Source organism: Bombina bombina, chromosome 9, assembly GCF_027579735.1.
Source record: "Bombina bombina isolate aBomBom1 chromosome 9, aBomBom1.pri, whole genome shotgun sequence".
Taxonomy (NCBI): domain Eukaryota; kingdom Metazoa; phylum Chordata; class Amphibia; order Anura; family Bombinatoridae; genus Bombina; species Bombina bombina.
In genome coordinates this window covers 198,319,974-198,343,324 of record NC_069507.1, presented here as the reverse complement: position 1 = coordinate 198,343,324, position 23,351 = coordinate 198,319,974, and the positions used below count along the sequence as shown (strand labels likewise).

Sequence of the window (23,351 nt, the reverse complement as noted above, 5' to 3'; positions counted from 1 at the left end):
GGGCTAAATCGATTGATATTAACACTTATTTAGCCTTGAGGAATCATTTATTCTGGGTATTTTGATATAATAATATCGGCAGGCACTGTTTTAGACACCTTATTCTTTAGGGGCTTTCCCAAAGCATAGGCAGAGTCTCATTTTCGCGCCGGTGTTGCGCACTTGTTTTTGAGAGGCATGGCATGCAGTCGCATGTGAGAGGAGCTCTGATACTTATAAAAGACTTCTGAAGGCATCATTTGGTATCGTATTCCCCTTGGGTTTGGTTGGGTCTCAGCAAAGCAGATACCAGGGACTGTAAAGGGGTTAAAGCTTAAAACGGCTCCGGTTCCGTTATTTTAAGGGTTAAAGCTTCCAAAATTGGTGTGCAATATTTTCAAGGCTTTAAGACACTGTGGTGAAAGTTTGGTGAATTTTGAACAATTCCTTCATGTTTTTTCGCAATTGCAGTAATAAAGTGTGTTCAGTTTAAAATTTAAAGTGACAGTAACGGTTTTATTTCAAAACGTTTTTTGTACTTTCTTATCAAGTTTATGCCTGTTTAACATGTCTGAACTACCAGATAGACTGTGTTCTGAATGTGGGGAAGCCAGAATTCCTATTCATTTAAATAAATGTGATTTATGTGATAATGACAATGATGCCCAAGATGATTCCTCAAGTGAGGGGAGTAAGCATGGTACTGCATCATTCCCTCCTTCGTCTACACGAGTCTTGCCCACTCAGGAGGCCCCTAGTACATCTAGCGCGCCAATACTCCTTACTATGCAACAATTAACGGCTGTAATGGATAATTCTGTCAAAAACATTTTAGCCAAAATGAACCCTTGTCAGCGTAAGCGTGGATGCTCTGTTTTAGTTACTGAAGAGCATGACGACGCTGATATTAATATCTCTGAAGGGCCCCTAACCCAATCTGAGGGAGCCAGGGAGGTTTTGTCTGAGGGAGAAATTACTGATTTAGGGAACATTTCTCAGCAGGCAGAATCTGATGTGATTACTTTTAAATTTAAATTGGAACATCTCCGCATTTTGCTTAAGGAGGTATTATCCACTCTGGATGATTGTGAAAATTTGGTCATCCCAGAGAAACTATGTAAAATGGACAAGTTCCTAGAGGTGCCGGGGCTCCCAGAAGCTTTTCCTATACCCAAGCGGGTGGCGGACATTGTTAATAAAGAATGGGAAAGGCCCGGTATTCCTTTCGTCCCTCCCCCCATATTTAAAAAATTGTTTCCTATGGTCGACCCTAGAAAGGACTTATGGCAGTCAGTCCCCAAGGTCGAGGGAGCGGTTTCTACTTTAAACAAACGCACCACTATTCCCATAGAGGATAGTTGTGCTTTCAAAGATCCTATGGATAAAAAATTAGAAGGTTTGCTTAAAAAGATGTTTGTTCAGCAGGGTTACCTTCTACAACCCATTTCATGCATTGTCCCTGTCACTACAGCCGCATATTTCTGGTTTGATGAACTGATTAAGGTGCTCGATAGTGACTCTCCTCCTTATGAGGAGATTATGGACAGAGTCAATGCTCTCAAATTGGCTAATTCTTTCACTCTAGACGCCTCTTTGCAATTGGCTAAGTTAGCGGCTAAGAATTCTGGGTTTGCTATTGTGGCGCGCAGAGCGCTTTGGTTGAAATCTTGGTCGGCTGATGCGTCTTCCAAGAACAAGCTACTAAACATTCCTTTCAAGGGGAAAACGCTGTTTGGTCCTGACTTGAAAGAGATTATCTCTGATATCACTGGGGGTAAGGGCCATGCCCTTCCTCAGGATCGGCCTTTCAAGGCAAAAAATAGACCTAATTTTCGTCCCTTTCGTAAAAACGGACCAGCCCAAGGTGCTACGTCCTCTAAGCAAGAGGGTAATACTTCTCAGGCCAAGCCAGCTTGGAGACCAATGCAAGGCTGGAACAAGGGAAAGCAGGCAAAGAAACCTGCCACTGCTACCAAGACAGCATGAAATATCGGCCCCCGATCCGGGACCGGATCTGGTGGGGGGCAGACTCTCTCTCTTCGTTCAGGCTTGGGCAAGAGATGTTCTGGATCCTTGGGCGCTAGAAATAGTCTCCCAGGGTTATCTTCTGGAATTCAAGGGACTTCCCCCAAGGGGAAGGTTCCACAGGTCTCAGTTGTCTTCAGACCACATAAAAAGACAGGCGTTCTTACATTGTGTAGAAGACCTGTTAAAAATGGGAGTGATTCATCCTGTTCCATTGAGAGAACAAGGGATGGGGTTCTACTCCAATCTGTTCATAGTTCCCAAAAAAGAGGGAACATTCAGACCAATCCTAGATCTCAAGATCTTAAACAAATTTCTCAAGGTCCCATCTTTCAAGATGGAAACCATTCGATCTATCCTTCCTTCCATCCAGGAAGGTCAATTCATGACCACGGTGGATTTAAAGGATGCGTATCTACATATTCCTATCCACAAGGAACATCATCGGTTCCTAAGGTTTGCATTCCTGGACAAACATTACCAGTTCGTGGCGCTTCCCTTCGGATTAGCCACTGCTCCAAGGATTTTCACAAAGGTACTAGGGTCCCTTCTAGCTGTGCTAAGACCAAGGGGCATTGCAGTAGTACCTTACCTGGACGACATTCTGATTCAAGCGTCGTCCCTCCCTCGAGCAAAGGCTCACACGGACATCGTCCTGGCCTTTCTCAGATCGCACGGCTGGAAAGTGAACGTGGAAAAGAGTTCTCTATCCCCGTCAACAAGGGTTCCCTTCTTGGGAACAATTATAGACTCCTCAGAAATGAGGATTTTTCTAACAGAGGCCAGAAAGACAAAGCTTCTGGACTCTTGTCGAATACTTCATTCCGTTCCTCTTCCTTCCGTAGCTCAGTGCATGGAAGTGATCGGGTTGATGGTAGCGGCAATGGACATAGTTCCTTTTGCGCGCATTCATCTAAGACCATTACAACTGTGCATGCTCAGTCAGTGGAATGGGGACTATACAGACTTGTCTCCAAAGATACAAGTAAATCAGAGGACCAGAGACTCACTCCGTTGGTGGCTGTCCCTGGACAACCTGTCACGAGGGATGACATTCCACAGACCAGAGTGGGTCATTGTAACGACCGACGCCAGTCTGATGGGCTGGGGCGCGGTCTGGGGATCCCTGAAAGCTCAGGGTCTTTGGTCTCGGGAAGAATCTCTTCTACCGATAAATATTCTGGAACTGAGAGCGATATTCAATGCTCTCAAGGCTTGGCCTCAGCTAGCGAGGACCAAGTTCATACGGTTTCAATCAGACAACATGACGACTGTTGCGTACATCAACCATCAGGGGGGAACAAGGAGTTCCCTAGCGATGGAAGAAGTGACCAAGATTATTCTATGGGCGGAGTCTCACTCCTGCCACCTGTCTGCTATCCACATCCCGGGAGTGGAAAATTGGGAAGCGGATTTTCTGAGTCGTCAGACATTGCATCCGGGGGAGTGGGAACTCCATCCGGAAATCTTTGCCCAAGTCACTCAACTTTGGGGCATTCCAGACATGGATCTGATGGCCTCTCGTCAGAACTTCAAAGTTCCTTGCTACGGGTCCAGATCCAGGGATCCCAAGGCGGCTCTAGTGGATGCACTAGTAGCACCTTGGACCTTCTAACTAGCTTATGTGTTCCCGCCGTTTCCTCTCATCCCCAGGCTGGTAGCCAGGATCAATCAGGAGAGGGCGTCGGTGATCTTGATAGCTCCTGCGTGGCCACGCAGGACTTGGTATGCAGATCTGGTGAATATGTCATCGGCTCCACCTTGGAAGCTACCTTTGAGACGAGACCTTCTTGTTCAGGGTCCGTTCGAACATCCGAATCTGGTTTCACTCCAGCTGACTGCTTGGAGATTGAACGCTTGATTTTATCGAAGCGAGGTTTCTCAGATTCTGTTATCGATATTCTTGTTCAGGCCAGAAAGCCTGTAACTAGAAAGATTTACCACAAAATTTGGAAAAAATATATCTGTTGGTGTGAATCTAAAGGATTCCCTTGGGACAAGGTTAAGATTCCTAGGATTCTATCCTTCCTTCAAGAAGGATTGGAAAAAGGATTATCGGCAAGTTCCCTGAAGGGACAGATTTCTGCCTTGTCGGTGTTACTTCACAAAAAACTGGCAGCTGTGCCAGATGTTCAAGCCTTTGTTCAGGCTCTGGTTAGAATCAAGCCTGTTTACAAACCTTTGACTCCTCCTTGGAGTCTCAATTTAGTTCTTTCAGTTCTTCAGGGGGTTCCGTTTGAACCCTTACATTCCGTTGATATTAAGTTATTATCTTGGAAAGTTTTGTTTTTAGTTGCAATTTCTTCTGCTAGAAGAGTTTCAGAATTATCTGCTCTGCAGTGTTCTCCTCCTTATCTGGTGTTCCATGCAGATAAGGTGGTTTTACGTACTAAACCTGGTTTTCTTCCAAAAGTTGTTTCTAACAAAAACATTAACCAGGAGATTATCGTACCTTCTCTGTGTCCGAAACCAGTTTCAAAGAAGGAACGCTTGTTGCACAATTTGGATGTTGTTCGCGCTCTAAAATTCTATTTAGATGCTACAAAGGATTTTAGACAAACATCTTCCCTGTTTGTTGTTTATTCAGGTAAAAGGAGAGGTCAAAAAGCAACTTCTACCTCTCTCTCTTTTTGGATTAAAAGCATCATCAGATTGGCTTACGAGACTGCCGGACGGCAGCCTCCCGAAAGAATCACGGCTCATTCCACTAGGGCTGTGGCTTCCACATGGGCCTTCAAGAACGAGGCTTCTGTTGATCAGATATGTAGGGCAGCGACTTGGTCTTCACTGCACACTTTTACCAAATTTTACAAGTTTGATACTTTTGCTTCTTCTGAGGCTATTTTTGGGAGAAAGGTTTTGCAAACCGTGGTGCCTTCCATTTAGGTGACCTGATTTGCTCCCTCCCTTCATCCGTGTCCTAAAGCTTTGGTATTGGTTCCCACAAGTAAGGATGACGCCGTGGACCGGACACACCTATGTTGGAGAAAACAGAATTTATGTTTACCTGATAAATTTCTTTCTCCAACGGTGTGTCCGGTCCACGGCCCGCCCTGGTTTTTTAATCAGGTCTGATAATTTATTTTCTTTAACTACAGTCACCACGGTACCATATGGTTTCTCCTATGCTATTATTCCTCCTTAACGTCGGTCGAATGACTGGGGTAGGCGGAGCCTAGGAGGGATCATGTGACCAGCTTTGCTGGGCTCTTTGCCATTTCCTGTTGGGGAAGAGAATATCCCACAAGTAAGGATGACGCCGTGGACCGGACACACCGTTGGAGAAAGAAATTTATCAGGTAAACATAAATTCTGTTTTTATTTAGGGCTACAGGTTTGGGAAAGTAAAAACCCAAGAAAGTGAGCTGACCATTAAGAAATATTTAGCAAAAGGCCATTCAAAGTGCAGTCACGTGATTGCTATTTTCCTATGTTTCGCGTCCATATTCTCAAAGCTATTTGCGTATTTCCATAATTATTTAAGAAGAAATGCAACGGAATATATGACCCATAATTCACACGAAAGGAGGAGTATTGCAAAGCAGATGAGGAACTTTTCTAGTGCGATTAGGCTCTGATTGTGTGGCAGAGACAAATGACAGATTTGCTTGTTTTTTTATTTTTTAATAATATGAATATCACACTACCACAATACGCTTGGCAGAGGATTAGGTAATGAAGGCACATATTGTATCCAGCAACGATCTATGCACCTGGCAAAGTGTGGTTTATGTGACGTATATGCTGCTTTACCCAATTTTGAGTACTGAGCACTTTATTTTAAGCAAATTTACCAATATACTTGATTTTGAATGAATGTGCGTGCTTTTCAACAAAGGATACCAAGTGAACAAAACAAATCATGGAAGTTGCTGAACTGACAGGGGATGAAATTTATTAAATAAATAACTATCAGGGTTAAAATCCTAAATGTAAATGTATTGTAAAGCTGAGCTGATGCTAATGTGAACGTGTTTCATTGAAACATTTAGGAAATAATGACTCGTGCTGATTTTACCTTGTATGATTCAGAAAATTAAACGGTTTTTTTTGTTTTTTTTTTGGCATTTTGTAGTATCCCTGCAAACTAAAGTTCTTAAAAGTGCTTTGGCTGCTTAAAAATAAAAGCAAAAAACAATATCCAATTTGTGTTTGTACCTCACAATAAAAGCAATATAATTGATGTTTAAATGCAGGGAGTGCAGGAGACTAAAACAGCTTCAGAACAACACTTAGAAAAGATTCAGCAGTAGGGGGGTTACATGGGTGGGCATGGTGCTTTGTATGATTGTTGTTACGAAGACTAAATTTGACACATTTTACTGAGCTATAGAGTAGGTAGTTGGTGTAATACTGTACTGCATATTCATGGCACGGTAGCAGAGATCAGGAATAGCAGATCTTATGACTAACCAAAGAGAAAGACATACTTTTAGTCTTGGGAAAGGTGAAATATGAATTTCAACATTTTCTATGATGTTTTTTTAATGTAATTCCTGTAAATGACACTTCCACAAAGTGGTTTTACACTTGCTTCTTAGTGTCAATGCAGCTGTAATCTTGTTTTTTTCTTTTGTTTTTATATGCACACAAACTTTCCAATAACTCCTTTCCTCCCCCAAGATGCCTGTAGCTTTCCTCGTGTCAGGGTTTTGATATAGACATTTGCTTAGTGCCAGGGCTGGCTCTAAGGTTTGTGATGCCAGGTGCGAGGCCATCTAAAGGGATAGGAAAAAGAGGAGGGGGGGTGGAGAACAGAGGAAGAGAGAGAGAGGGGAAGAACAGAGGAAGAGAATAGAGTGTGTCTATGTATATATTTCATGTGTAAAGTGACGTTTTTGGGGATCAAACCGTCCCCTTCCTCAGACCAGATCAGTGTTTTGCGGAATGGGACGGTTTGATCCCCGAAACGTCAATTTACACTTTAAAACCCTTGTGTGGAAAGTCCAGTGAGTGCGGATCCTTTTTTTGTTATAAGAAGAAACTGCTAACAGAGATGAGAGACTTGGGAACTAAGCCAACAACCACGGAGGATGTAAATATCCCCAAGATGGACAAGCAACTTACTTTTGTGACCACTTTTTCCCCCGAGAGCCACTTCATATCACAAGCTGTTAAAGAGGAGTGGAGACTGTTGAAGGGGGATTCAACTCTTCCTTTCAATGGGTGGCCAGCCCCAAGAATTGGTTACAAACGGGATCGCAGTCTGAAGGATTCTTTAATGTAAACAGATATCAACTCTGATTCATTTCAACAAACCTTGTTGAAAACCAATAAAAAAAGGTTGTTTCCACTGCCCTAGTTGTGTAACCTGAAACAGAATGTTGACTGGCACTTATTTCAACCATCCGGAGAAAAAGAAAAAGTATGAGATTAAAGGGACAGTTTACTCAAAATTTTTCTCCCCTTTAATTTGTTCCCAATGATCCACTTTACCTGCTGGAGTGCATTAAATTGTTTACAAGTAGCTCCTTTACCCTTATATTGGCATTTGAAATTGTTAATTTAGCATGTGGTATCCCCACCTATTCTGAAAGTTTGTGGCCGCGCGTACCAGCTATAGATAAGCTTTGTAAACACAGCCAGCAGAAGAAATTACACTCCCAGCCGGATATAGCAGAGATAAGGTAATACAATGTTGATTTTCCATTGTTCTCTCAAAGTACTGGTGATTGTTTTAAGGACAGATATAAGATAAAGAAGCAGGTATATGTGCACAATGTGATCAGTAATGAGATCTGATTATACCTACAAGCTCAACCCATTATATTAGGTTGTGGCTTCAAAACACAGAATCAGATCTTTAATATACACAAATAAGCCTTAAAAAGCTAATTTTCATACATTTTTTTACTCTGCAGTGGGTAAAAAAAGCAATTGTAAACACATTAAGGGAAAAACTATTTTACAGTATACTGTCCCTTTAAGTTTTTCCTGACCTGCACAACTAAGTTTGTGATCTATCTCCTCAACTGTCCGTGTAATAAATTCTATACCGGGAAAACGGTGGATGATGTCCGCACAAGAATGGTGAACCATTGGTCCAGTATTCGGACAGCCATCAATAAAGGGAAGTCGGACCAGCCTGTTGCTCGTCACTTCTTAGAGGCAGGGCATTCTGTGAACAAACTTAGATTCAGGATAATTGACCATGTACCACAACTGAGAAGAGGTGGAGACAGGGCGAAAATCTTGTTGCAGAAAGAATCCAGTTGGATTTACGAACTGGGGACTTTGAGTCCTAAAGGCTTAAATGTACACACTGGGTGGCAGAGCTACCTATGAATTGATGAGGGTTCATGTTCCATATCCTGTACCTTACTTTACACGAGAGCCTGGGGGGCGTCCCCCCGGGCATATTCCTGATAAGAGTGATCATTTAATTTGAGAGTCCACAATCTATTGGAGTATTTTGATCTGATGGATTTTAGATTTTAATTTAAGTTGATGTTCATTGGTGTACAGTGTATTAACCATCTTAGTGAGGTCTTCACTTGTATATATGTATATTTTTGGCTCGTTCTTATGTTGTTTTTCATTTTAGTTTTTAATGATAATTATGTATTCTTTATCCTCGGGGTCCTTGTTCCAGATGAACAGTGAATTATTGATCAGGGTCACATATGGTAACAGTTGATCCAGACTTGTTGTCCCGGTGTGATCAGTTGTACCTTGTTCTATCTATTTGTCTCTTTTAAGGTTTTTCCAGTTTGGGCTCCATGGGCTATTCTTGTCGCCTATTCCTTCCCTTCCCCTTCATGGTAGGGCTGTGTTCAATCCCTGTGACCTTGCACTGGGTCTTGTAGATTTATTAGTCTCCTTCTACATTTAATTATTCTTTGGGATTGTGGGTCTAGCCAATCTGTGTTTATGTACTGCGGTGGGTGTTTACTTGATATATAGGACTGATTATCAGCTATGGTTTAGAGTGGTTTATATGCCACCTTTAGAGGTAGTGTACACTGGCTTCTCTCTCGGTAGTAACACCCAGTGGCTGATTCGGAGGCTTGTAGATAGGAGGGAGGAGGTATGATGTGTGACCCTCTATGAATAACGTTGCTTTTCCTTCAAACATGTTTTAGAAAGAGGATTGACAGACGATCAGACTTATTGGATATTCATTAACACTCATTCATTCACACTAATCAGTATCTGTCTTAGTTTAGTGGCCTAAGGTTTTATATTAGGTATGATCCGAGGAGCTGAATATAGCTGCCATGTGTGTGTGGAGGTTTTTTGATGGCTAGGACTGTGGTGGAGCTTGAATTTCGCCTGATTCTGTCTGCTGACGTAGGAGCATTGTGAGCTGCTGCTTTGTTTATTAGAGAACGTGGTCTCGTTTGTTGTGGGCGTGATCCGAGTCATTCATGATGGTAATTGGTCCAGGTGGCGTGTGCGTCGGTTTCTCCGCCCCTGTATGGGGGTGGCTTAGATGGTAGTTGCGGGCATTTTCGGGGTATATCGTTGATTGCGGTTTAGCGATGTACACATTAGGCATGGTTTTATTTTTCAGTGAGAGAGCTAAGACGGATATGTCCCATTTACAGATTACCACATTTTTTTTGGCTACAGGGACCCTGATGATGATTTTAATTTATTTCATGTAATTGATAAGAGTCCATGAACTAGTGACGTATTTGATATACAATCCTACCAGGATGGGCAAAGTTTCCCAAACCTCAAAATGCCTATAAATGCACCCCTCACCACACCCACAATTCAGTTTTACAAACTTTGCCTCCTATGGAGGTGGTGAACTAAGTTTGTGCTAAGATTTCTACATTGATATTCGCTTCTCAGCATTTTGAAGCCTGATTCCTCTGAGTACAGTGAATGTCAGAGGGATGTGAAGGGAGTATCACCTATTGAATGCAATGGTTTTCCTCATGGGAGATCTATTTCATAGGTTCTCTGTTATCGGTCGTAGAGATTCATCTCCTACCTCTTTTCAGATCGACAATATACTCTCATATTCCATTATCTCTATTGATAGCCAAACCAGTACTGAAATGGTTATCTGCTATATGTGGATGGGTGTCTTTTGGTAAGTATATTTTCATTACTTAAGACACTCTCAGCTATGGTTTGGCACTTTATGTATTTATATAAAGTTCTAAATATATGTATTGTACTTATATTTGCCATGATTCAGGTTTTCAGTATATTTCCTTTTGCAGACTGTCAGTTTCATATCTGGGAAATTCATTTTTTAGGAAAATGTATTTCTTTTGTCATTTTTATATTCGCGGGCAGAATTAGGCTTGCGAGGGCGCAAAATGCCAAAATATATTGCATCATTTTTGGTGCAAAGTTAAGTTTGATGGCGCAAATTCGTCACTTCCGGTGTCTTAGTTGACGCTGAGTCCTTTCACAAGGTTGCGTCTTCAGTGACGCGAGTGTGTCATTTCCGGATGTTGTTGGCGCCAAATTTTTTTTTCTGTTTGTGTTATGCGTCATACTTGGCACCAAATATTTTCATTATTTAAAACCCCATTTCTATATGCCTCTTTCCTTTTTTCTCTATCAGAGGGCTATGCTGTTTGCATTTTTTTTTTCCTATTCCTGAAACTGCCATATAAGGAAATTGATAATTTTGCTTTATATGTTGTTTTTTCTTTTACATTTGAAAGATGTCTCAATCTGATCCCTTCTCAGAAATCACTGTTGGAACCCTGCTGCCTGATAACAGTTCTACCAAAGCTAAGTGCATTTGTTGTAAACTTGTGGAGATTATATCTCCAGCTGTGGTTTGTAATAGTTGTCATGATAAACTTTTACATGCAGATGTGTCCATCAGTAATAGTACATTGCCTGTTGCTATTCCTTCAACATCTAATGTACAAGATATATCTGTGAATTTAAAATAATTTATTGCTGAGTCTATTCAGAAGGCTTTGTCTGCTATCCTGCCTTCTAATAAACGTAAAAGGTCTTTTAAAACTTCTTATAAAGTTGATGAAATTTCAAATGACCGACAACATACTGAATTATCCTCCTCTGATGAGAATCTATCTGATTCAGAAGATCCTTCCTCAGATATTGACACTGACAAATCTACTTATTTTTTTAAAATGGAGTATATTCGTTCTTTGTTAAAAGAAGTGTTGATTACATTGGATATTGAGGAAACTAGTCCTCTTGATATTAAAACTAGTAAACGTTTAAATTCTGTTTATAAACCTCCTGTGGTTACTCCAGAGGTTTTTCCAGTTTCTGATGCTATTTCTGATATGATTTCTAAGGAATGGAATAGGCCTGGTACTTCTTTCATTCCTTCTTCAAGGTTTAAAAAATTGTATCCTTTGCCAGCAGTTACTTTGGAGTTTTGGGAAAAATCCCCAAAGTTGATGGGGCTATCTCTACTCTTGCTAAACCTACTACTATTCCTATGGAAGACAGTACTTCTTTTAAAGATCCTTTAGATAGGAAACTTGAATCTTGTCTAAGGAAAGCTTATTTGTATTCGGGTCATCTTCTCAGGCTTGCAATTTCTTTGGCTGATGTTGCAGCTGCATCAACTTTTTGGTTGGACAATTTAGCGCAACAAGATTTGTATTCTGATTTGTCTAGCATTGTTCGCTTGCTTTTTTTTTATGATGCCATTTTTGATATCATCAAAATTGATGTTAAATCTATGTCTTTAGCTAGAAGAGCTTTGTGGCTTAAATCTTGGAATGCTGACATGACTTCTAAGTCCAGATTGCTATCTCTTTCTTTCCAAGGTAATAAGTTATTTGGTTCTCAGTTGGATTCGATTATTTCAACCGTCACTGGAGGGAAGGGAGTTTTTTTGCATCAGGATAAAAGACCTAAGGATAAATCTAAAGCTTCTAACCGTTTTCGTTGCTTTCGACAAAATAAGGAACAGAAACCTAATCCTTCCCCAGAGGAATCTTTTTCCAATTGGAAACCTTCTTCAAATTGGTATAAATCCAAGCCATTTAAGAAACCAAAGTCATCCCCTAAGTCCGCATGAAGGTGCGGCCCTCATTCCAGCTCAGCTGGTAGGGGGTAGATTAAGATTTTTCAAGGATGTTTGCATAAATTCTGTCCAAAATCAATGGATTCTGAGTATTGTCTCTCAGGGGTACCAAATAGGATTCAGAGTAAGACCTCCTGTGAGAAGATATTTTCTCTCACGCATCCCAGCAAATCCAGTAAATGTGTTTCAGACCTGGAGTTTTTAGGGGTAATCATGCCAGTTCCCTTTCAGGAACAGGGTCTGGGGTTTTATTCAAATCTATTCATTGTCCCAAAGAAAGAAAATTCAGTCAGACCAGTTCTGGATCTGAAAATTTTAAATAGTTATGTAAGAGTACCAACGTTCAAAATGGTGACTATAAGGACTATTCTGCCTTTTGTTCAGCAAGGACATTATATGTCCACAATAGACTTATAGGATGTATATCTTCATATTCTGATTCATCCAGATCATTATCAGTTTCTGATATTCTCTTTTCTAGACGAGCATTACCAATTTGTTGCTGTTTTTTTGGCCTAGCGGCAGCTCCAAGATTTATTCAAAGGTTCTCGGTGCCCTACTCTCTGTAATCAGAGAGCGGGGTATTGCAGTGTTTCCTTATTTGGACGATATCTTGGTACTAGCTCAGTCTTTACGTTCTGCAGAATCTCACATGAATCAACTAGTGTTGTTTCTTCAAAAACATGGTTGGAAGATTAATTTACCAAAAAGTTATTTTGATTCCTCAGACAAAGCTAACCTTTTTAGGTTTCCAGATAGATTCAGTGTCCATAACTTTGTCTCTAACAGACAAGAGACGTTTAAAATTGGTTGCAGCCTGTCAGAACCTTCAGTCTCAGTCATTCCCTTCAGTAGCTATGTGCATGGAAGTTTTAAGTCTCATGACTGCAGCATTGGACGCGATCCCCTTTGCTCATTTTCACATGAGACCTCTTCAGCTTTGTATGCTGAACCAATGGTGCAGGGATTATACAAGGATATCACAATTAATATCCTTAAATCCCAATGTTCGACTTTCTCTGACTTGGTGGTTAGATCACCATCGTATAGTTCAAGGGGCCTCTCTTGTTCGTCCAACCTGGACTGTGATCACAACAGATGCGAGTCTTTCAGGTTGGGGAGCTGTTTGGGGATCTCTGACAGCACAAGGGGTTTGGAAATCTCAAGAAGCGAGATTACCAATCAATATTTTGGAACTCTGTGTGATTTTCAGGGCTCTTCAGATTTCGCCTCTGTTGAAGAGAGAACCGTTCATTTGTTTTCAGACAGGCAATATCACAACTGTTGCATATGTCAATCATCAGGGTGGGACTCACAGTCCCCAAGCTATGAAAGAAGTATCTCGGATACTTGCTTGTGTGGAATCCAGCACCTGTCTAATTTCTGCTGTTCATTTCCCAGGTATAGACAATTGGGAGGCGGATTATCTCAGCCGTCAGACTTTACATCCGGCGAAGTGGTCTCTCCATTCAGATGTGTTTTCTCCGGTTTTTCAGTTGTGGGGTCTTCCAGAAATAGATATGATGGCTTCTAATCTAAACAAGAAACTTCCCAGGTTCCTGTCCAGGGATCCTCAGGCAGAAGCAGTGGATGCATTGACACTTCCTTGGTGTTATCAACCTTCTTATATTTTCCCACCTCTATTTCTTCTTCCAAGAGTGATCACCAAAATTATCATGGAGCAAACATTTGTGTGGCTGGTGGCTCCAGCATGGCCTCACAGGTTTTGGTATGCGGATCTTGTTTTGATGTTCAGTTGCCAACCTTGGCCACTTCCATTAAGGCCGGACCTTCTGTCTCAAGGTCCGTTTTTTTCCATCGGGATCTCAAATCATTAAATTTGAAGGTATGGAAATTGAACACTTTATTATCGAGTTTGGAAGACTTATATTTCATGGTGTTCTCATAAATTCTCTTGGCATTCTTTCGGAATTCCTATAATTTTACAGTTCCTTCAGGATGGTTTGGATATGGGTTTGTCTGCAAGTTCTTTGAATGGACAAATCTCTGCTCTTTCTGTTTTATTTCATTGAAAGATTGCTAAGCTTCCTGATATTCACTGTTTTGTACATGCTTTGGTTCGTTTCAAGCCTGTCATTAAATCAATCTCTCCTCTTTGGAGTCTTAACTTGGTTTTGAAGGCCTTACAGGCTCCTCCTTTTGAGCCTATGCATTCTTTCTTGTAAATCTCCTTTTCTGATTTTCCATCACGATAAGGCAGTTTTGCGGACTTTATTTAAATTCTTACCTAAGGTTGTGAATTCTAACAACATTTAATAGAGAAATTGTTGTCCCTTCTTAATCCTTAATCCTATTCTTTGGAGAAATCCTTACATTCTTTGGATGTGGTAAGAGCTTTGAAATATTATGTTGAAGCTACTAAAAATTTCAGGAAGACTTCTAGTCTATTTGTTATCTTTTCTGGTTCTAGGAAAGGTCAGAAGGCTTCTGCTGTTTCCTTGGCTTCGTGGTTAAAGCTTTTGATTCATCAAGCTTATTTGGAGTTGGGTCAAGCCCCGCCTCAGAATTACAGCTCATTCTACTAGATCAGTCTCCACTTTGTGGGCTTTTAAGAACAAAGCTTCAGTTGATCAAATTTGCAAAGCAGCAACTTGGTCTTCTTTGCATACATTTACTAAATTCTAACGTTTTGATGCATTTGCTTCTTCGGAAGCAGTTTTTGGTAGAAAAGTTCTTCAGGCAGCCGTTTCAGTTTGTTTCTTCTGCTTATGTTTTAAGTTTTTCTTTTCATTTATGAGAATAAACTTATATTTTGGGTTGTGGATTAATTTTTTTCAGCGAAAAATTGCTGTTTTTATTGTATCCCTCCCTCTCTAGTGACTCTTGCGTGGAGTTCCACATCTTGGGTAATGCTATCCCATACGTCACTAGCTCATGGACTCTTGGCAATTACATGAAAGAAAACCTAATTTATCTAAGAACTTATCTGATAAATTCATTTATTTCATATTGACAAGAGTCCATGAGGCCCACCCTTTTTATGGTGGTTATTTTTTAGTATAAAGCACAATTATTTCCAAATTCCTTTGTTGATGCTTTTTACTCCTTTCTTTATCACCCCGCTACTTAGCTATTCGTTAAACTGAATTGTGGGTGTGGTGAGGGGTGTATTTATAGGCATTTTGAGGTTTGGGAAACTTTGCCCCTCCTGGTAGGATTGTATATCCCATATGTCACTAGCTCATGGACTCTTGCCAATATGAAAGAAATTAATTTATCGGGTAAGTTCTTACATAAATTATGTTTTTTCTTCTTTAATTTTTTCTTTATTTGTTTTTACTTTCACCTAAATTTGGTATTCACTATGACACTTTTGTGCTGTATCCAATGGGAGCATACATACATACATACATACATACATGTAGTAGGTAGTCACGTTTACTTTCAACTTGTAATATGAGTTCAAGATAGCGTGTGAAGTAGCCATGTGGGGGCATTGTAATACGCGCAATATAATTGCATAATTTAACATTGATTTAATAATAATTTGGGCAACAAACATTAAAAAATGTAATATTTCATTTTACCTTAATATTGGCTTACATTTTAGCCGTTCAAAAAAAAAATCAGTGTGATGGTATTACCAATAAATAGGTCCTAATGGGAGCACTGATTATTATTCAATATGCAAATATGTGTGTGTGTATATCTTGTTTATATGTGTATGTATATTTGTACTATCAGTTGTAAAAGCCAAACCGTGATAAAGAATAACTTTTTTCATACTTGAAGCCATTGCTGTGTAGAATATACTTGTGCATATTTTTTTTAATGAGTGTGTATTAGTTCGACTTTCTGTAGGCAAAAATAAATAAATCACACAATCTACTGGCTGGCACTTCACTGTTAGACACACCTTGTGTATGTTCTGTTGCTCAAGCAATGTCAACCAGACATTGGCCTGATAAGGCTTCTCTTTGAAGAGCAAATAGAAAAAAAAAAGTTGAAATGGTTTCTGCTCACGCCCAAGTATGTCATTTTGAGCTATCAGAGATCAGACCTGAAACCTGGTCTGCTACTAAGTATTTTTGTAAGTGTAGAGGCAATATAAATTGTAGTGTGCGTTTAAAGAGACCTATTTAGTTATGCGCCTTCAGTTTTAATTTAAAGGGACATAAAATGGAATTCTAGAATAAATGGTAAATTACTCTGCGCATCATAAGCAATATTGCAACTTACTTCTCTTAAAGGGACAAAGGTGCATTTTATTTTTAATTAGAAGCATTGTTGCATTATATTTCCATGCTTATTACTGTTTTGTAGCAGCACACAAACACACATGCTGTGAGGGCCCCACACTACACCATTTCAGAGTCAGCAGTAACACACATGCTGTAAGGGCCCCACACTACACCATTTCAGAGTCAGCAGTAACACACATGCTGTGTGGGCCCCACACTACACCATTTCAGAGTCAGCAGTAACACACATGCTGTGAGGGCCCCACACTACACCGTTTCAGAGAGTCAGCAGTGGCTTGTATGACACAATACACACCACCACCAGTATTTACAGTAATAAACAGTAATACATTTTACTAGAAGCATTTTTGCTAATGGAAGTATAAAAATGCTTCTATTTAAAGTTTAAATGCACCTATGCACATTTCATTGTTTATCTTTCTATCCCTTTTAAAATGTTGCCATATAAACTTAGTATTGGTAATAATAATAAACTTCTCTCAAGCCCTAACCAGCAGCCTCTGCTCACGTGCACAGTGCTACTACTGATTCCCTAAACCTGTAAAGGAACCTGAGAAGTGAATACTCTGTGCTGTTGGGGCCACGTTCACCTGCAAGTATCTGCTTTATAAGTTAAGTTTAGGTCTGGATATTGCAGTATTATTATGTGCAGCGTAATTATCACTTGCTGCCTCTATTTATGTGCTAATTTTAAGATGTTTTAAGGAATAAAATTAAACTTTCATGATTCAGATAGATCATGCATTTTTAAAGTTCTCTTGTATCCATTTTTTTTAAAAGCATACCTAGGTAGGCTTGGGAGCAACAATGCACTACTGGGAGCTAGCTGGTGATTGGTGGGCTACACACATGCCTCGTGTTATGCACTAACTAAATGTGCTCAGCTAGCTCCCAGTAATGCACTGCTGCTATGGAGTTGACTTAAGACCATAATAGCTAAAACATGCATGCGCTAATCCATTAGAAAATGTTATTTCATGACTGTCGACCTGCTCTACTGTGTGTTTAAGCCCTGCAAAAGGGTTAACCACAGAGTACAGCTATCACTTGGGATCGCAGAGCACTGCTGGTCCGCAGCAGAAACTTCTTCTTCCAATCAGCATTGCTAGTCGTAGAACTCCATTGCGCAACTAGCTCTGCTGATGGGATCAGTGGCTCAGGACCAGCAGTGCTCTGTGCTCCCAAGCGGCACTTCTACTGTGTGCTTAACCCCTTTGCAAAGGTTAAACCCACTGTAGAGCAGGGTTGCTAGCCATAAAATTTGCATGCTTTAACGGCTTGGAGCATGTAATATTGTGACTGTTATGGCCTGTATGTATAACCGCTTTGCAGAGCATAGTTATAGGCAATAACACAATGCTGTATTAACCCATAAGAGCATTTTCTTTTTGCACTTTTATGTCCCTTTAATCTTTTTGCTGAAGCTGGTTATAAAGTGTTCTGCTGTACTTTCTTGCAGAATTAAAATCATTTGAAACCATTAAATATTATTTCACTGAAGGAGGTGGGTAACAAATGTCACGGCTGTGACTCATGCAGAGAGATTGCTCATCTCCTTAATGCTTCTCTTATTGAGCGCTGCGTGTCAGTCAGTTTAAATAGATACTGTAAACCAAAGGATTTAGTGCTGAGACTGACTCTCTTCATGATCTGCTTTTCCAGCACAATCTACTTGTGGATATTTCCAATGTAAGGAAGGTGAACTTATGATAAACATCATTTTCTATTAATCTTAAGATAAATCAGAATTTACTGATGCAAAATCCTTTTTAAAAAACTAAACAAAATTTAGATCACTGTTAGGTGCAGAATACTTTGTTCGCTTGTTCTCCTTTGTTGAAGAGTAAATCTAGGTATGCTGATAGGTGCTGGTAGATGCTTAGGAGTGTGCACTCTTTGGTAGCAGCTTTTTTGTTATAATATTGCTATGACATTGTTGCAAACATTTCTGCCAGATAGCTCACTTAGGATTGCTCTTTAACAAAGGATATCAAAAGAACTAAGCAGAATTGATGATGATAATAATAAAAAATAAATTGATAATAAAAGTATATTGGAAAGTTGTTTACATTTTTATACTCTCTCCAAATAATTTAAGTTTAATTTTGACTTTACTGTCCCTTTAAGGCTTAAGGCTCCATTTATCATCGCTATCATGACCCCTGTCCGCTGGCCTTGCGCTGAGTGTACAACATCCACTGCCCGCATTTAACTTTGTACAAGCCGCCGCATGTACATTGCCAGTCTCTGTTTGTGTGTGGCCAATTACGCACGAGCAGGGGCTGTTGATCATCTCGATGGGTGGCGTAGAGGTTAAGTAGCAGCGGTCTTAAGACCACAGCTACTTAACTAGCGTATGTAAACGTAAAATGCTGGGGCTCCGATGCTGCCTTCGCATATTAATAAATGGAGGCCTTAGTATCACTAATAACGCAATCCTATCGGTTACTGGTCAGCAGATACATCAGTAGATCAGTTTTGTAAACACCTGCACTTGTTACATTTCATTTACTATACAAAGGATTTTTGCTTTATGCATTTGTTTGGTTTTTGTTTCTGTGCTAATTGTTACAGTGCACGAGATCAGCTATCCTGTGCACGGAGGCCATGAGCAATCATTTTATTTTAATTCTAAATACAATTTAACTTTGTCCCTGTTTAGCATGTTTAGGAATTGTGATAATGTTCTTTTTTATGTCCTCTTATGAATAATGCTTAATAATAGCTTCAAACTTTACTGCAGACTTGCATTTATTTATTTATTTTAGGCTCTTTATTTATTATGGATATATGATTTTTTTTTATTATTTTTTTACCTGTTAAAGGGACATAAAACCCAAAATATTTCTTTCATAATTCAGTTGGAACATACAATTTTAAACAACTTTCTAGTTTACTTCTATGATCACATTTTGTTTCATTCTCTTGGTATCATTTGTTGAAGGAGCAGCAATGCACTACTGGTTTCTAACTGAACACCTGAGTGAGCCAATGACAATCTGTATATATATGCAGCCACCAATCAGCAGCTGGACCCTAGGTTCTTTGCTGCTCCTGAGCGTACTTAGATAAACCTTTCAGCAAAGGATAACGAGAGAAGAAAGCAAACTAAATAATAGAAGTCAATTGGAAAGTTGTTTAAAATTATATGTTCTGTCTAAATCATGAATGTCTAATTATAACTTTACTGTCCTTTAAAGGGACACTGAACCCAATTTTTTTATTTAGTGATTCATATCAAGCATGCGATTTTAAGCAACTTTCTAATTTACTCCTATTATCAATTTTTCTACGTTCTCTTGCTATCTTTATTTGAAAAAGAAGGCATCTAAGCTAAGGAACCAGACAATTTTTGGTTTAGACACTGGACAGCACCTGTTTATTGGTGTTGTCCAATCAGCAAGGACAACCCAGGTTGTTTACCAAAAATGGGCGGGCATCTAAACTTACATTCTTGCTTTTCAAATAAAGATACCAAGAGAATGAAGAACATTTGATAATAGGAGTAAATTAGAAAGTTGCTTAAAATTGCATGTTCTATCTGAATCACAAAAGAAAGAATTTGGGTTCAGTGTCCCTTTAAGGATGGAGGCAATTGTCCAAGATCAGAATGCAAACAGATGCAGACAGAAAAAAATAATATTCCCCAAAATGGACATGATAGACAGATGCTCTATATTTTATCCAGATTTAGTTCCAGATTTAGTTCATCTGAAATGAAACTGTTTTTTTGTAGCATCATCTTCAGACATCAGAGAATGCAATGGACTTTGAAAATGCGTCGGGAAACCATAGCTGTAGGAATGAGATAATGCAGAAAAAAGACCTTAACCTTCAGGTATGGTAATCCATTCTGATACAAATATTTATATATGAAGACCTACACAGATCTAATGTATTGTTAAAATTATAGTCGCATGGAACATAACACACGTACCGACACATATTTCTTAACCTGCACTTTTAGATGATATTTTCACACTATAAATGAAAAACTTGTTCAGTGCAAGAAAGATTGACAGTTAATCAAAACCATTTTATCCATAGAATCCTTTTTTTTATTTTTTTTATTTTGTGTTTGTTCTCGAAGGAGGAAGAATTTAATTCAGATGACTATTTGTCAGATGATAGTCAATCCAGACACAAGGCGGAGCGGCGGAGAGCGAAGAAGAAGGTGAGTCTTGTTTCTGATATTAGAATGTGAAAGGGACAGTAAACACTGTTTATTTTTTTATATAAAATGTTTAGTTATGTACAATGAAATACATTTGCAATACCAGTATTTTTATTTTGCCCCCCTTTCATGTAATTTAACTGGAAATTTAGCAATTTTTAATTCTCAAAACATGAAAAAACCCTGCTAACTTCTCAAGGTTAACTGTGCTACATATAAGTCCCTTTTTGGCTTAACTGCAAAACACAGCACTTTATACTAACTTAAAGGGACATGAAACCCAAAAAATTGCTTTTATGGTTCAGATAGAGCAGGGGTATCAAAGTACCGGCCCGCGGGCCATTTCCGTCCCACAAACCGGTTACAATGCGGCCCTCCACTTACTCCCCATAACTGAGAGCTGATTAACATAATGCCAGGGGCGCGAGGAGCACCAGGTTCTTGCCTCTATATAAGCCTCTGAGTGTGCAGCACGCCAACATTGGCGCCATAGCTGTTTGTGGCTGTGGCAGCAGAGGAGCAAGCGAGTGAGTAGGATTGTTTTGCCCAGAGCTTGTGTTTGGCAGTGAATAGGGGACCAAGGACTTCCCTGAGGGAGTGTAGTGTAACTCTCAGTGAGACTGTGGGGCAAACTGAGTCTAACCAGGCAGCAGCAGAGACGGTCAGGTGTAGCAGCAGAGAAGGACAAGCAATGGGGTTATGCAAGGTATGTGCCAAGTACAGTTGCCTTATAGTGAGTTTTATTTTTTGTCTCTATCTAAGAGAGGGGCTGTATATTTTGCTTTGTTTAAAATACTGCCATGCCATAACTTGTCTGTGTGTGTGGGTCTCTCTGTGTGTGTGTGTGGGGCTGTGTGTGTTTGTGGGGATCTGGTGTGTTTATGTGGGGGTCTGAGTGTGGGTCTGTGTGTGTTTGTGTGGGGGTCTGTGTGTGTTTGTGTGGGGGTCTGTGTGGATATGTGTGGGTCTGTCTGTGTGTGTGAGGTGGAGTATGTGTGTGGGTCTAAATGTCTGTGTGGGTCTGTGTGTGTAAGGGTCTGTGTGTTGGGTTCTATGTATGTGGGTCTGTGTGTGTGTAAGGGTCTGTGTGTTGGGTTCTATGTATGTGGGTGTGTGTGTGTGTGTGTAAGGGTCTGTGTGTTGGGTTCTATGTATGTGGGTCTGTGTGTGTGTGTGTAAGGGTCTGTGTGTTGGGTTCTATGTATGTGGGTCTGTGTGTGTGTGTGTAAGGGTCTGTGTGTTGGGTTCTATGTATGTGGGTCTGTGTGTGTGTGTGGGGGGGGGGGGGCGGGCTCTGGGTGTGTATGTAATGATTACACATATGACACAAAGCCATCACTGATAGTATCTGTTTAACAGAGCATTCAGTTTTATATATATAGATAGAGAATATCTATGTGTGTGTAAGGGTCTGTGTGTTGGGTTCTATGTATGTGGGTCTGTGTGTGTGTAAGGGTCTGTGTGTTGGGTTCTATGTATGTGGGTGTGTGTGTGTGTGTGTAAGGGTCTGTGTGTTGGGTTCTATGTATGTGGGTCTGTGTGTGTGTGTGTAAGGGTCTGTGTGTTGGGTTCTATGTATGTGGGTCTGTGTGTGTGTGTGTAAGGGTCTGTGTGTTGGGTTCTATGTATGTGGGTCTGTGTGTGTGTGTGGGGGGGGGGGCGGGCTCTGGGTGTGTATGTAATGATTACACATATGACACAAAGCCATCACTGATAGTATCTGTTTAACAGAGCATTCAGTTTTATATATATAGATAGAGAATACAGTTTTAAACAACTTTTCAATTTAATTATATTATTTAATTTGTTTCTTTCTCTTGGTATCCATTGTTGAAGAAACAGCAATGCACATGGGTGAGCCAATAACATTAGACATAAATGTGCAGCCACCAATCAGCAGCTTCTGAGCCTACCTAGGTATGCTTTTCAATGAAGGATACCAAGAAAACAAAACTAATTAGATAATAGAAGTACATTAGAAAGTTGTTTAAAATTGCATGCTCTATCTGAATCACGGAAGAAAAAAAAATGGATTTAATGACCGAGGCTAGCCTTGTTGTCTGCAAACTAAAGCCCTGATTGGCTCCTCTAAATAAGGCAAATGTTGGGTGGAGTTTGACTAGTGATAAATAACTGCATTAAGAAGGGTATTATTTTTGTTGTAAAAATGTTGACTGCTGATATGTTATTTTATAGCAACACAGCAGAAATGCCTTGAAATTACAAGGTGTTTACTGTCTTTTTTTAAAGCTGAATTTCATCAGATTCTGGGGAAAACTAGTAGAGTTCTCTGTTAAAATAGAAGAGTATTCTATTTGAAACTAGACTTATAAATCCTTGCAGATTCCATTACAACTTGTGTATAACAAGGATGGCCAACCCCAGTGGTAGAAAATAGACCTGGTGCTTCCAGGGCTCTTGAGTGACACAGGTTGGTACCTACTAAGAGGTAGCACAGACCCAGAGGCAGAACTTTTTTTTATTTTCTGCAATGAGATTTTTTTTGTGAAAATTTTTCTGCAGTGTCTCACTATATACACGAAGGAAATTTGTTTGGCTCCTAGACTTAAAATAAATTTGTTAAGCCCTAACTTACCTATTCTGCTATGTGCTATTACCCTGTACCACACTGGAGTTCAGGAAGGTGGAGGAATATGATTCATACATACACATACACACACACTAAAGAACAAGAAAAATCTGTCTCTTTAAGTATTTTGGTTGGCTCCTAGAATACATTTTTTAAGCCCTGACTTACCTTTTCTGCAATGTGCTGTTACCCTGTACCGCACTGGAGTTCAGGAAGTGGGAGGAGATTGAAGAGAGAGGAACTAGTAAATATTTACATTGAGAGAGAATGGAACATTGACACCTGCAGACAGAAATTAAAAGTGCAGGCAATATTTTTTTTCTGCATAACTGGTAAACTTCCTGCGATGAGATCCACATTGCAGTATGTTTTGCCTTG

The 23,351-nt window shown here is 39.9% G+C and overlaps 1 long non-coding RNA gene across 2 annotated transcripts in view; it reads left to right on the top strand.

Moving 5' to 3' along the window:
* LOC128639606 (uncharacterized) overlaps positions 1–20,388 on the top strand; it is a 68,336-nt gene extending 47,948 nt beyond the window's left edge. For both annotated transcript variants that reach the window (XR_008399229.1, XR_008399230.1), the window contains exons 3-4: positions 19,946–20,047; positions 20,300–20,388. This is a non-coding gene — a long non-coding RNA (uncharacterized LOC128639606). The remainder of the gene's footprint in view (positions 1–19,945; positions 20,048–20,299) is intronic.
* Positions 20,389–23,351: the final 2,963 nt, after the last annotated feature.